This window comes from Stegostoma tigrinum, chromosome 18 (assembly GCF_030684315.1).
Source record: "Stegostoma tigrinum isolate sSteTig4 chromosome 18, sSteTig4.hap1, whole genome shotgun sequence".
In the NCBI taxonomy this organism is placed as follows: domain Eukaryota; kingdom Metazoa; phylum Chordata; class Chondrichthyes; order Orectolobiformes; family Stegostomatidae; genus Stegostoma; species Stegostoma tigrinum.
The window spans coordinates 49573604-49586560 of record NC_081371.1 but is presented as its reverse complement, the minus strand read 5'-3'; the positions used below and the strand labels follow the sequence as shown (position 1 = coordinate 49586560).

Sequence of the window (12957 nt, the reverse complement as noted above, 5' to 3'; positions counted from 1 at the left end):
TATCAAGCCAGAGAGTGGGGGAAATTTGCACTGAGGTGCCAAGGGACAAGTCTGCAAAGAAAAACGTTTGGGAATTTCAAACAGTTTTCCAAATGCTCTTCAAAATGTCAAGCAATTTATTTGCTTTCATTTTTCAGCTGACCTCTACTGGGCTTGCTAGAGCACGGGAGGAGAAGGAAAGGTTACAAGGTCCCTGTGTTGCTATGTAGCAGTTTATTGCAATTGAGACCCTGCAGTGGTTTCCCAGTGCCTCTGCATTCTGACACAGTCAGCATGCCAGGATTATAGGAAACAGCAGTCAGCCTAGACTCTAAAACGTTTTCAAGAAGGCAAGTGGCTTTGCTCAATTTAAACTCACAACAGGGAGCAATATTTGCAGTGTTTTGTAGACCATGGTGAATAATCACTGTCATAGAGCACAAATGATACAGAGTGACTAGTCGAGCATTTCAGAGCCAATCACATTTTGCTTTTAGGCCTGGAGTGACATATAGAGCGGACATGTAGGTGAACATAGCAAATTTCCTCAAAGGACATTATTTGAACAATTTGGGTTAATATTAGCTTTGTTGTCACATATATTGAAATGAGCACTGTGATAAGTTTACAGGTTGCCACTTATGGCACCACCCTACATACAGAGTACCTGGGTACAAGTTCTTCAGTACAAGATAATAAAATGTGAGGCTGGATGAACACAGCAGGCCAAGCAGCATCTCAGGAGCACAAAAGCTGACGTTTCGGGCCTAGACCCTTCATCAGAGAGGGGGATGGGGGGAGGGAACTGGAATAAATAGGGAGAGAGGGGGAGGCGGACCGAAGATGGAGAGTAAAGAAGATAGGTGGAGAGGGTGTAGGTGGGGAGGTAGGGAGGGGATAGGTCAGTCCAGGGAAGACGGACAGGTCAAGGAGGTGGGATGAGGTTAGTAGGTAGCTGGGGGTGCGGCTTGGGGTGGGAGGAAGGGATGGGTGAGAGGAAGAACCGGTTAGGGAGGCAGAGACAGGTTGGACTGGTTTTGGGATGCAGTGGGTAGAGGGGAAGAGCTGGGCTGGTTGTGTGGTGCAGTGGGGGGAGGGGATGAACTGGGCTGGTTGAGGGATGCAGTGGGGGAAGGGGAGATTTTGAAACTGGTGAAGTCCACATTGATACCATATGGCTGCAGGGTTCCCAGGGTTCTTCAGTACAAGTTCTTTAGGGGGAAAAGAAATTAGAAAAACAAAGAAATAAAAAAAGTCCAGCATCACAGATTACTGGAATAAATTAGAAAAAGAGACAAATAAAATGTTCAGAATAACAATCCTTCCAGTCCAGCCCAAGCCAGCACCAGGTCTCCAGTCAAAGCTGAGTCTTGAATCACCTTGAAGCCAGAAGTCCATGGTGACACCACACTAGGCCGAAAGACCACCAGGGACCGCCAAGAGACCACGACGCTGGGCTGGGAGGACACCACATCAGGCTGCCGAACGACTGACCAATCAATAGGACAACTGATGGTAATTGTCACAGTCACCATTACTGAGACTGCCCTTCAATTCCGGATTTGCTTATCGAATCTAAATCCCATGTCGCCGTGGTGAGGTTTGAACGCACACCCTCAAAGCATTGCTCAAGGCCTTTAGATTGCGAGTCCACTGCACTCCAATCTCCCTCCAGTGACCATCCGATTTAATTTGGAAATCAAGGATCTGCTTCCATCACTCTTGTATTGTTTTCCAGGTCATTAATATTTGTAACCATGGAGCAATTTTAATAACTTAAACATAGCCCAATTGGCTAGTTTGGGAAACTTCCAGAAGCAGATGGAATGGTGACTTCATACTTTGACCTGAAGCAGGCAGGGCAGGGGTTAAAAATACCCAATTTGATCATCTTCAGGTAGTCCCAGTCACATTCAGATTAGGCCCTAATGCCAAGGCCTCAGATCCTTATTCTGACACCGATTCCAGGGCAGGACCCAATGAGGAATCCCTGCTTTCTCGGGGTGTAGGGATAAAAGTTAAGTCAGCCTTTCCTGGCAATCCCACTGGAGTGATCCCAAAGAGACAGGTCAGTGCTATTGATGGGTGATGGGAGTCCAGAAGTGATCCCAGTGGGAAGGGGGTGGTGGAGGTATGGCTTGGGAGAGTGAAGGTAGGGGCAGAGTAGCTATGGTAAGGGGAGCCAGGGCAAGATCCCAAAGCTGGACCCTGGGTTTACACTCATCCTGCCCCCTCAAGGAAAGAGAGAGGGAAGTGAGTACAACCGTGACTGGGCCTCAAGGGCCTGGTGTGTGCCCCCACCAGATTGTTTGGCCTGAACCCACAACCAGCCCCGTCCCTCATCTCAAGGCTTGGTTTGGAATCACTGACCAGACCTGACTGACCCTATGGACTGATGTGGATATTTAAAAAGGACCCCTGCTGTATTGGAAGGGGCGAGCATCTTACCCTTTGCAATGCAAGATTCCAGTCAGGCCGAGATGGGTGGTAAAAGAGAGCGGATATCTTCCTCCCTCACTCCTCCCAATTCCCTCCCTCAAGCCTGGTTTCCTGCCACACAGGCAAGAGTTAACAATGAGGCCAATGCCATTTTGACTGCTTCTGGGCGACTAAGTGAGAGGAACAGCTAATTACTCCATTGTGGTTTTCGGAGCTAGAATTCCCACATGTGGACTGCATTCAGATCTTTGATATATGATGCAGTCCTTTTCCCTGCGCTCAAAATCCAACCTTTCGGTTATGAGCATTGAGCAAGTTCTTACAGCGTTCTGGACGATGTCAATAAAGTGCATTATTAAAACGGGGGCCTCCTCGATGGATCCTAAACTGAAGCTCATATTGTACTCTTTACGCTCAAGATTTCCTCTGGGCGTCCAGCACAATGGCGAAGAAAAAGGTCTTGCATTTGTATAGTGCCTGTCACAACCTGTCAAAGCTCTTCACCGATGATAAACAGGAGCAGGAAAACTATTCTGCCCGCTATGCCTGGTCCAATATTCGAAATGGTCATAATTTTGGGCTTCAACTCCACTTTCTCATCTGCCCTTCATATCCTCGAGTCTTTGAGAGACCAAGTATTCTGTCTGTCCCAGGATTAAACATATTTAATGACAAAGCAACCACAAGCCCCCAGGGTAGAAAAGATTCCAAACCCTTTGACCATAAGACATAGGAGTGGAAGTAAGGCCATTCAGCCCATCAAGTCCACTCCGCCTTTTAAATCATGGCTGATGGGCATTTCAACATCACTTCCCTGCACTCTCCCCGTAGCCCTTGATTCCTTCTGAGATCAAGAATTTGTCGATCTCTGCCTTGAAGGCATCCAATGTCCCGGCCCCCACTGCACTCCGTGGCAACGAATTCCACAAGCCCACCACTCTCTGGCTGAAGAAATGTCGTCTCATTTCAGTTTTAAATTTACCCCCAAAGAATTATGCTCTTTCCCACCAAGTTATTTTGCCATAAGCCTCTCATTTTACAACAAATGAGGTGTGACAATAAGCTACATTTTCTTTTACTTCAGAGTAACAAGGTCTCTGGAGAAAGCTACACACATTTATCCAGTTACATCAAAAGGCCACACATGAAGGCACCGCTGAGATTCGAACTCAGGATCTCCTGTTTACTAGACAGGTGCTTTAACCAACTAAGCCACAGCGCCACATTACAGTGACCAGGAAATAGGCTGTCCCCAGACTTGAACTCAGATCCTAGCAGTCAGAAACCCACATGCTCACCATTACGCCACGGCAACCAGAGCGAGGACTGAAGTAACTTCTCCTCAATTCAGTCCAAAATGACCTGCTCCTTAGCCCAAGATTGTGCATCCACGCATTAAACTTCCCAACAACTAGAAACAATGTGCTTTACAAAATGCGCTAACCCTCTGGGAGCAGATTCAGTTTGCAGTAGGCAGTTGAATAACTGTTAGGCGAGGAAAATTCGAAGCTGTGCAGAAATTGTGGTGCTCCTTCGTTACAGCGATAGGCTTCTGATTTGCCGCGGACGGACCTTTCTTTTTGGGGCGGCACAGTGGCTCAGTGGTTAGTACTGCTGCAGACAGGGGTGGGGATGGAAAAATGTCTTGGGTGGTGGGGTCGGATTGTAGATGGCGGAAGTGTCGGAGGATGATGCGTTGTATCCAGAGGTTGGTGAGGTGGTGTGTGAGAACAAGGGGGATCCTCTTTGGGCGGTTGTGGCGGGGGCGGGGTGTGAGGGATGTGTGGTGGGAAATGCGGGAGACACGGTCAAGGGCTTTCTCGACCACTGTGGGGGGAAAGTTGCGGTCCTTGAAGAACTTGGACATCTGGGATGTGCGGAAGTGGAATGCCTCATCGTGGGAGCAGATGCGGCGGAGGCGGAGGAATTGGGAATAGGCACCAACCTCCGGATACAACGCATCATCCTCCGACACTTCCGCCATCTACAATCCGACCCCACCACCCAAGACATTTTTCCATCCCCACCCCTGTCTGCTTTCCGGAGAGACCACTCTTTCCGTGACTCCCTTGTTCGCTCCACACTGCCCTCCAACCCCACCACACCCAGCACCTTCCCCTGCAACCGCAGGAAATGCTACACTTGCCCCCACACCTCCTCCCTCACCCCTATCCCAGGCCCCAAGATGACTTTCCACATTAAGCAGAGGTTCACCTGCACATCTGCCAATGTGGTATACTGCATCCACTGTACCCGGTGTTGCTTCCTCTACATTGGGGAAACCAAGCGGAGGCTTGGGGACTGCTTTGCAGAACACCTCCGCTCGGTTCGCAATAAACAACTGCACCTCCCAGTCACAAACCATTTCCACTCCCCCTCCCATTCTTTAGATGACATGTCCATCATGGGCCTCCTGCAGTGCCACAATGATGCCACCCAAAGGTTGCAGGAACAGCAACTCATATTCCGCTTGGGAACCCTGCAGCCCAATGGTATCAATGTGGACTTCACCAGCTTCAAAATCTCCCCTTCGCCCACCGCATCCCAAAACCAGCCCAGTTCGTCCCCTCCCCCCACTGCACCACACAACCAGCCCAGCTCTTCCCCTCCACCCACTGCATCCCAAAACCAGTCTAACCTGTCTCTGCCTCCCTAACCTGCTCTTCCTCTCACTCATCCCTTCCTCCCACCCCAAGCCGCACCTCCATCTCCTACCTACTAACCTCATCCCACCTCCTTGACCTGTCCGTCTTCCCTGGACTGACCTATCCCCTCCCTACCTCCCCACCTATACTCTCCTCTCCACCTATCTTCTTTTCTCTCCATCTTCGGTCTGATAGTGTGGAAGGGTTTACCGGTAAAGAACAGGGCTGTGCTGTGTATCGAGTTAAATGTTAGGCCGAACCAATTAAGAATGGCAAATTTTCTCACTAATGTACTTTGTCGAATGGTGAGACCAGCTTTTTATTTAAAATCTGTTAACTGAATTGAAATTCCCCACCCCGCCCTGCCTTCTGTAAGGGCCATTCTCTTCACTAATCCTTAGTTTGCACCATATTCCCCACCAACCACTCCAACCCATCCGGTACCTTCCTCTGTAACAGTAAAAGATGCAACACCTGCGCACACACCACCTCCCTCACTCCCATCCAGACCCTAAAAAGCCCTTCCAGGTGAGACAGAGCTTCACCTGCATCTGCACCAGCCTAGTCTATTGCATGCAGTGCTCCTGATGTGGTCTTCTCTACATCACTGAGACCAAATGTACACAGTGTGACGGTTCCACCGAGCATCTTCACCTGGCCCGAAACGGCCGACCTAACCTCCCAGGCACCACCCATTTCAACTCCCCCGCCACCTCCCATCCCCCACTGACATGTCCATCCTCAGCCTCCTCTGATGGTGCAGTGGCTCAGTACGAAAATTCAAAGAGCAGCACTTTATCTTCCACCAGGGCACCCTACAGGTTGAAGGACTCAATATTGAGTTCCCCAATTTCAAATAACCTTCCCACCCATCCCCCGGCTCCCCTTTCCAGCCCCACCACCTCCCTTCCATGCAACCTCCTGACCATCCCTTCCAGCCATCGACTGGATTCTTCCCTCCCATCAACCAAACAGGTTGTACTTGCCACCAGTATCCACCTATCATCACCATTCTGCTCTCCCCCCATTCCCTATTCCCTCCCCCCACTTCATCTGCAGCTCCCCCTATCCCCATCATCCAGCCCGGAAGAAGGGTAATACCTGAAACATTGACTGCTCCTTTCCTCCAGATGCTGCCTGGCCTGCTGTGATCTTCCAGCCTCCTGACTGCCCATCTTAAGTTGCCCGAGCAAGATTTGAACCCATATCCCAAGAGCATGCCCAACAGTTCAGAATAAGCATGATATCAGACTCTGAATGTTAATTCTCTCACTCTATCCAAGAATTTTTCATGCATTCTCTCCATTTGTTCCCAACACAGTATGAACCTGAACCTCTGGATTATTAATCCAATAACAATGCCTGTAGGCAGCCTACTCCCCACTGCTTTTTCTTCAAGCTAGCATGAACATGTTGGGCCAAATGGCCTCTTCTTCTCTGCAACAGTTTATTATCCGACTGCAAATGTAGCACCAGTCGGATAGCATCAGATCAACATTGGCCGCAAGCATAAACTCAGACGGAATTTATGTTTAGTCAGTGCAACTTAAATATATACTCAGTGCTGTAGCTGAATCCATCAATTTCCCAGTGCCCTCCATATCCCAGGACAGGCTCAATGTAAGGTGTGACCAAATTGATTCTCTTGCTGTTCAAATACCCCTATTACTGTGCAGTGTCATTGAGAAAATTCACTCCCTTCCTTGTACGTAGTGGCTGAAGGGAGTGAGACCATCACACGTCGCCTTCTGGAATGTGCTTTTGCAAAGGAAGCCTGGAGAAAGTTGCAAAGGTTCTTGTTGATGTTTATGACCACCCGCATGATGCAGGACTCTTGTGGTCTTCTGTCTGTTCCCCGGGACGCACACTGAGGTAGAAATTGACTGTGCCTGGAGGACCATCAAGTGAGTCTCCTTGGTCTGCCCGAAACATGTTGGTCATCCAGAACAAAGAGTCGACCCCAACCCAAGTGTTGCAAACTGGCACCTTCCAAAATCCAGGACTACGGGCTGAGGGATGCACTAAAGCTTGGGGCAGCTGCCCACAAGATGCAGTGGGGATAGACCCCGGTCTGAGGTCTTTCTGACAAAGTTAAATGGGGGTCCATTCAGTTATCAGACCTTCCTAATGCTATAAATGTACGTCAGGTATGTGTAAGAGATGTTTGTTTGAATAGATTCAAACTCCAATGCTTGATTGTTTTCTTGGGGTGTTACTATACACAAACAAACTGCATTTGTGACTATATATATATTTATATGTACAGAGATATTTTTACAAATAAAGTATATTTTGACATTTTAAAAAAAGCTTAACTATTGTGGGCAGCACAGTGGCTCATTAGCACTGCTGCCTTCCAGCTAGGAACCCGGGTTTGATTCCAGCCTCAGGTCACTGTCTGTGTGGAGTTTGTACGTTCTCTCTGTGTCTGCGTGGGTTACTGTGTGGCTTTAGCACCAGGACATGCTGAATTATACTTGTAGGATTTTGAATGTTTCTCTTAAATTAACTAAATAATCATTACCGCACCCCAAGTCTTTTGGGACTGTGCTTCTCCCTATTGGAGATAGTAGGAATTGCAGATTTCTGAAGAAGGGTCCCGACCCGAAAAGTCAACTTTCCAGCTCCCCTGATGCTGCCTGGCCTGCTGTGTTCATCCAGCTCCACACTGTGTTACCTCTTCTCTGTATTGCTTGTTGCAGGCTGTTAAAATTGCGTCATTACAGATTGGTTTGAGAGACATTGAAAATGTAATTATCTTGTTGAACAGACTTAACACTACAGCTCGTATTAATTAAATCATACTGTTTTTCTCCTCCTTGAAATATAATTTTCAAGACTTGTCATTAGCTTCCCAATTGGGTGTAAGAAATGGTAACAGGAGTAGGCCATTTAGCTTCTTGAGCCTGCTCTGCTATTCAACAGGGTCAGGGCTGATCTGACATTCCTCACATCCACTTTCCTGCCCTTTTCCTGTGACACCCGACTCCCTTACTGATTGATGATCTATCTATCTCAGCCTTAAACCTACACAAGGACTGTGCCCCAAGGTCTCTGTGGTGAGGAGTTCCAAAGACTTACAATCTTCTGAGACAAGACATTTGTCCACATCTCAGCCTTAAATTTCTCCGGGATTCGTCAGATTCAGGAATATGCAAATATGTTTGAGTGGAAACAGGAGAGACATGAACCCTTCTCAAAATGGATGCAAATTTGGGTTCAAATTGCACCAGACAATCATTAAGGACCAACAACAGAAACATTCCATCCTGGAATACAACCACATTATTCCATCGGGATTTAGAAATGGTGGTAAAGCTAAAGGAGAGGCTAATACTTGCTTCAGGAGCTCGTTGAAGGATTTGCCACGAAGAGAATGGAATGTTTGTTACACAATTTTCTGAGTCTGGTATCCGTTCGGTGGCCAGCTGAAGCCAAATGGTGAGATATTTGAATTACCAAAAGCATGTACTGCCTGCTGAATTATTCATGTCTCAGCCAGTCTATGCCCACTTGCCAACCTATCAGCGCACAGTATAAATTGTTGCACACTTTTTTGTATTTGACACCCTTGCATCTGTTCTGAGGAGTGCCAAACAAAGAAAGGTTTTTATTTTCACTACAGTTATCATAAATGCAGGAAGCGGAGCTCCATTCCTTCCTGGGTTCCTCTTCTCACAGATGCACCTATTCCATTTCTCTCTTTCTCAGTTCTGAGTCAAAACATCAAGCCCCACTTCAGGAAACTGGGAAAGTAATTCCAGAGAGACAGGGCAGTGTAGTACTGAGGGAGTGCGGAGTGACAGGGTTGGTGTAGTACTGAGGGAGAGCGGAGTGACAGGGACGGTGTAGTACTGTGGGAGAGCGGAGTGACAGGGCGGTGTAGTACTGAGGGAGTGCGGAGTGACAGGGCCGGAGTAGTACTGAGCGAGTTGCGAGTGTCAGGGCCGGTGTAGTACTGAGGGAGTGCGGAGTGACAGGGCCGGCCTAATAGCGACAGAGTGCGGAGTGACAGGAACGGTGTAGTACTGAGGGAGTGCGGAGTGACAGGGCAGTGTAGTACTGAGGGAGTGTGGAGTGACAGGGCCGGTGTAGTAGTGAGGGAGAGTGGAGTGACAGGGCTGGTGTAGTCCTGAGGGAGAGCGGAGTGACAGGGCCGGTGTAGTACTGAAGGAGTGCAGAGTGACAGGGCAGTGTAGCACTGAGGGAGTGTGGAGTGACAGGGCCGGTGTAGTACTGAAGGAGTGCGGAGTGACAGGGCCAGTGTAGTACTGAGGGAGAGCGGAGTGACAGGGCCGGTGTAGTACTGAGGGAGTGCGGAGTGACAAGACCGGTGTAGAACAGAGGGAGTGCAGAGTAACAGGGGCAGTGTAGTACTGAGGGAGTGCGGAGTGACAGGGCTGGTGTAGCACTGAGGGAGTGCGGAGTGACAGGGCCGGTGTCGTACTGAGGGAGTGTGGAGTGACAGGGCCGGTGTAGTACTGAGGGAGTGCGAAGTGACAGGGCTGGTGTAGCACTGAGGGAGTGCGGAGTGACAGGACCGGTGTAGTACTGAGGGAATGCGGAGTGACAGGGCTAGTGTAGTACAGAGGGAGTGCGGAGTGACAGGGCCGGTGTAGTACTGAGGGAGAGTGGAGTGACAGGGCCGGTGTAGTACTGAGGGAGTGCGGAGTGACAGGGCTGGTGTAGCACTGAGCGAGTTGTGAGTGACAGGACCGGTGTAGTACTGAGGGAGTGCGGAGTGACAGGGCCGGTGTAGTACTGAGGGAACGCGGAGTGACAGGGCCGGTGTAGTACTGAGCGAATGTGGAGTGACAGGGCCGGTGTAGTACTGAGGGAGTACAGAGTGACAGGGCCGGAGTAGTACTGAGCGAGTTGCGAGTGTCAGGGCCGGTGTAGTACAGAGGGAGAGTGGGGTGACAGGGCCGGTGTAGTAGTGAGGGAGAGTGGAGTGACAGGGCTGGTGTAGTCCTGAGGGAGAGCGGAGTGACAGGGCCGGTGTAGTACTGAAGGAGTGCAGAGTGACAGGGCTGGTGTAGCACTAAGGGAGTGCGGAGTGACAGGGCCGGTGTCGTACTGAGGGAGTGTGGAGTGACAGGGCCGGTGTAGTACTGAGGGAGTGCGAAGTGACAGGGCTGGTGTAGCACTGAGGGAGTGCGGAGTGACAGGACCGGTGTAGTACTGAGGGAATGCGGAGTGACAGGGCTAGTGTAGTACAGAGGGAGTGCGGAGTGACAGGGCCGGTGTAGTACTGAGGGAGAGTGGAGTGACAGGGCCGGTGTAGTACTGAGGGAGTGCGGAGTGACAGGGCTGGTGTAGCACTGAGCGAGTTGTGAGTGACAGGACCGGTGTAGTACTGAGGGAGTGCGGAGTGACAGGGCCGGTGTAGTACTGAGGGAACGCGGAGTGACAGGGCCGGTGTAGTACTGAGCGAATGTGGAGTGACAGGGCCGGTGTAGTACTGAGGGAGTACAGAGTGACAGGGCCGGAGTAGTACTGAGCGAGTTGCGAGTGTCAGGGCCGGTGTAGTACAGAGGGAGAGTGGGGTGACAGGGCCGGTGTAGTAGTGAGGGAGAGTGGAGTGACAGGGCTGGTGTAGTCCTGAGGGAGAGCGGAGTGACAGGGCCGGTGTAGTACTGAAGGAGTGCAGAGTGACAGGGCAGTGTAGCACTGAGGGAGTGTGGAGTGACAGGGCCGGTGTAGTACTGAAGGAGTGCGGAGTGACAGGGCCGGTGTAGTACTGAGGGAGAGCGGAGTGACAGGGCCGGTGTAGTACTGAGGGAGTGCGGAGTGACAAGACCGGTGTAGAACAGAGGGAGTGCAGAGTGACAGGGGCAGTGTAGTACTGAGGGAGTGCGGAGTGACAGGAGCAGTGTAGTACCGAGGGAGTGCGGAGTGAAAGGGCCGGTGTAGTACTGAGGGAGTGCGGAGTGACAGGGCCGGTGTAGCACTGAGGGAGTGCGTAGTGACAGGACCAGTGTAGCACTGAAGGAGTGTGGAGTGACAGGGCAGTGTAGTACTGAGCGAGTTGCGAGTGTCAGGGCCGGTGTAGTACTGAGGGAGTGCGGAGTGACAGGGCCGGTGTAGTACTGAGGGAGTGCGGAGTGACAGGGCCGGAGTAGTACTGAGCGAGTTGCGAGTGTCAGGGCCGGTGTAGTACTGAGGGAGTGCAGAGTGACAGGGCCGGAGTAGTACTGAGCGAGTTGCGAGTGTCAGGGCCGGTGTAGTACAGAGGGAGAGTGGGGTGACAGGGCCGGTGTAGTAGTGAGGGAGAGTGGAGTGACAGGGCTGGTGTAGTCCTGAGGGAGAGCGGAGTGACAGGGCCGGTGTAGTACTGAAGGAGTGCAGAGTGACAGGGCAGTGTAGCACTGAGGGAGTGTGGAGTGACAGGGCCGGTGTAGTACTGAAGGAGTGCGGAGTGACAGGGCCGGTGTAGTACTGAGGGAGAGCGGAGTGACAGGGCCGGTGTAGTACTGAGGGAGTGCGGAGTGACAAGACCGGTGTAGAACAGAGGGAGTGCAGAGTGACAGGGGCAGTGTAGTACTGAGGGAGTGCGGAGTGACAGGAGCAGTGTAGTACCGAGGGAGTGCGGAGTGAAAGGGCCGGTGTAGTACTGAGGGAGTGCGGAGTGACAGGGCCGGTGTAGCACTGAGGGAGTGCGTAGTGACAGGACCAGTGTAGCACTGAAGGAGTGTGGAGTGACAGGGCAGTGTAGTACTAAGCGAGTTGCGAGTGTCAGGGCCGGTGTAGTACTGAGGGAGTGCGGAGTGACAGGGCCGGTGTAGTACTGAGGGAGTGCGGAGTGACAGGGCCGGAGTAGTACTGAGGGAGTTGCGAGTGTCAGGGCCGGTGTAGTACTGAGGGAGTGCAGAGTGACAGGGCCGGAGTAGTACTGAGCGAGTTGCGAGTGTCAGGGCCGGTGTAGTACAGAGGGAGAGTGGGGTGACAGGGCCGGTGTAGTAGTGAGGGAGAGTGGAGTGACAGGGCTGGTGTAGTCCTGAGGGAGAGCGGAGTGACAGGGCCGGTGTAGTACTGAAGGAGTGCAGAGTGACAGGGCAGTGTAGCACTGAGGGAGTGTGGAGTGACAGGGCCGGTGTAGTACTGAGGGAGAGCGGAGTGACAGGGCCGGTGTAGTACTGAGGGAGTGCGGAGTGACAAGACCGGTGTAGAACAGAGGGAGTGCAGAGTGACAGGGGCAGTGTAGTACTGAGGGAGTGCGGAGTGACAGGAGCAGTGTAGTACCGAGGGAGTGCGGAGTGAAAGGGCCGGTGTAGTACTGAGGGAGTGCGGAGTGACAGGGCCGGTGTAGCACTGAGGGAGTGCGTAGTGACAGGACCAGTGTAGCACTGAAGGAGTGTGGAGTGACAGGGCAGTGTAGTACTAAGCGAGTTGCGAGTGTCAGGGCCGGTGTAGTACTGAGGGAGTGCGGAGTGACAGGGCCGGTGTAGTACTGAGGGAGTGCGGAGTGACAGGGCCGGAGTAGTACTGAGGGAGTTGCGAGTGTCAGGGCCGGTGTAGTACTGAGGGAGTGCGGAGTGACAGGGCCGGCGTAGTACTGAGCGAGTTGCGAGTGTCAGGGCCGGTGTAGTACTGAGGGAGTGCGGAGTGACAGGGCCGGTGTAGTACTGAGGGAGTTGCGAGTGTCAGGGCCGGTGTAGTACTGAGGGAGTGCAGAGTGACAGGGCCGGAGTAGTACTGAGCGAGTTGCGAGTGTCAGGGCCGGTGTAGTACTGAGCGAGTTGCGAGTGTCAGGGCCGGTGTAGTACTGAGGGAGTGCGGAGTGACAGGGCCGGTGTAGTACTGAGGGAGTGCGGAGTGACAGGGCCGGAGTAGTACTGAGCGAGTTGCGAGTGTCAGGGCCGGTGTAGTACTGAGGGAGTGCAGAGTGACAGGG

The 12957-nt window shown here is 51.8% G+C and overlaps 1 non-coding gene across 1 annotated transcript; it reads right to left on the bottom strand.

Moving 5' to 3' along the window:
* Window positions 1-3566: 3566 nt before the first annotated feature.
* Window positions 3567-3640, bottom strand: trnat-agu (transfer RNA threonine (anticodon AGU)). The gene has a single exon. It is a non-coding gene; the product is annotated as a tRNA-Thr (tRNA).
* Between the last annotated feature and the right edge of the window lie 9317 nt (window positions 3641-12957).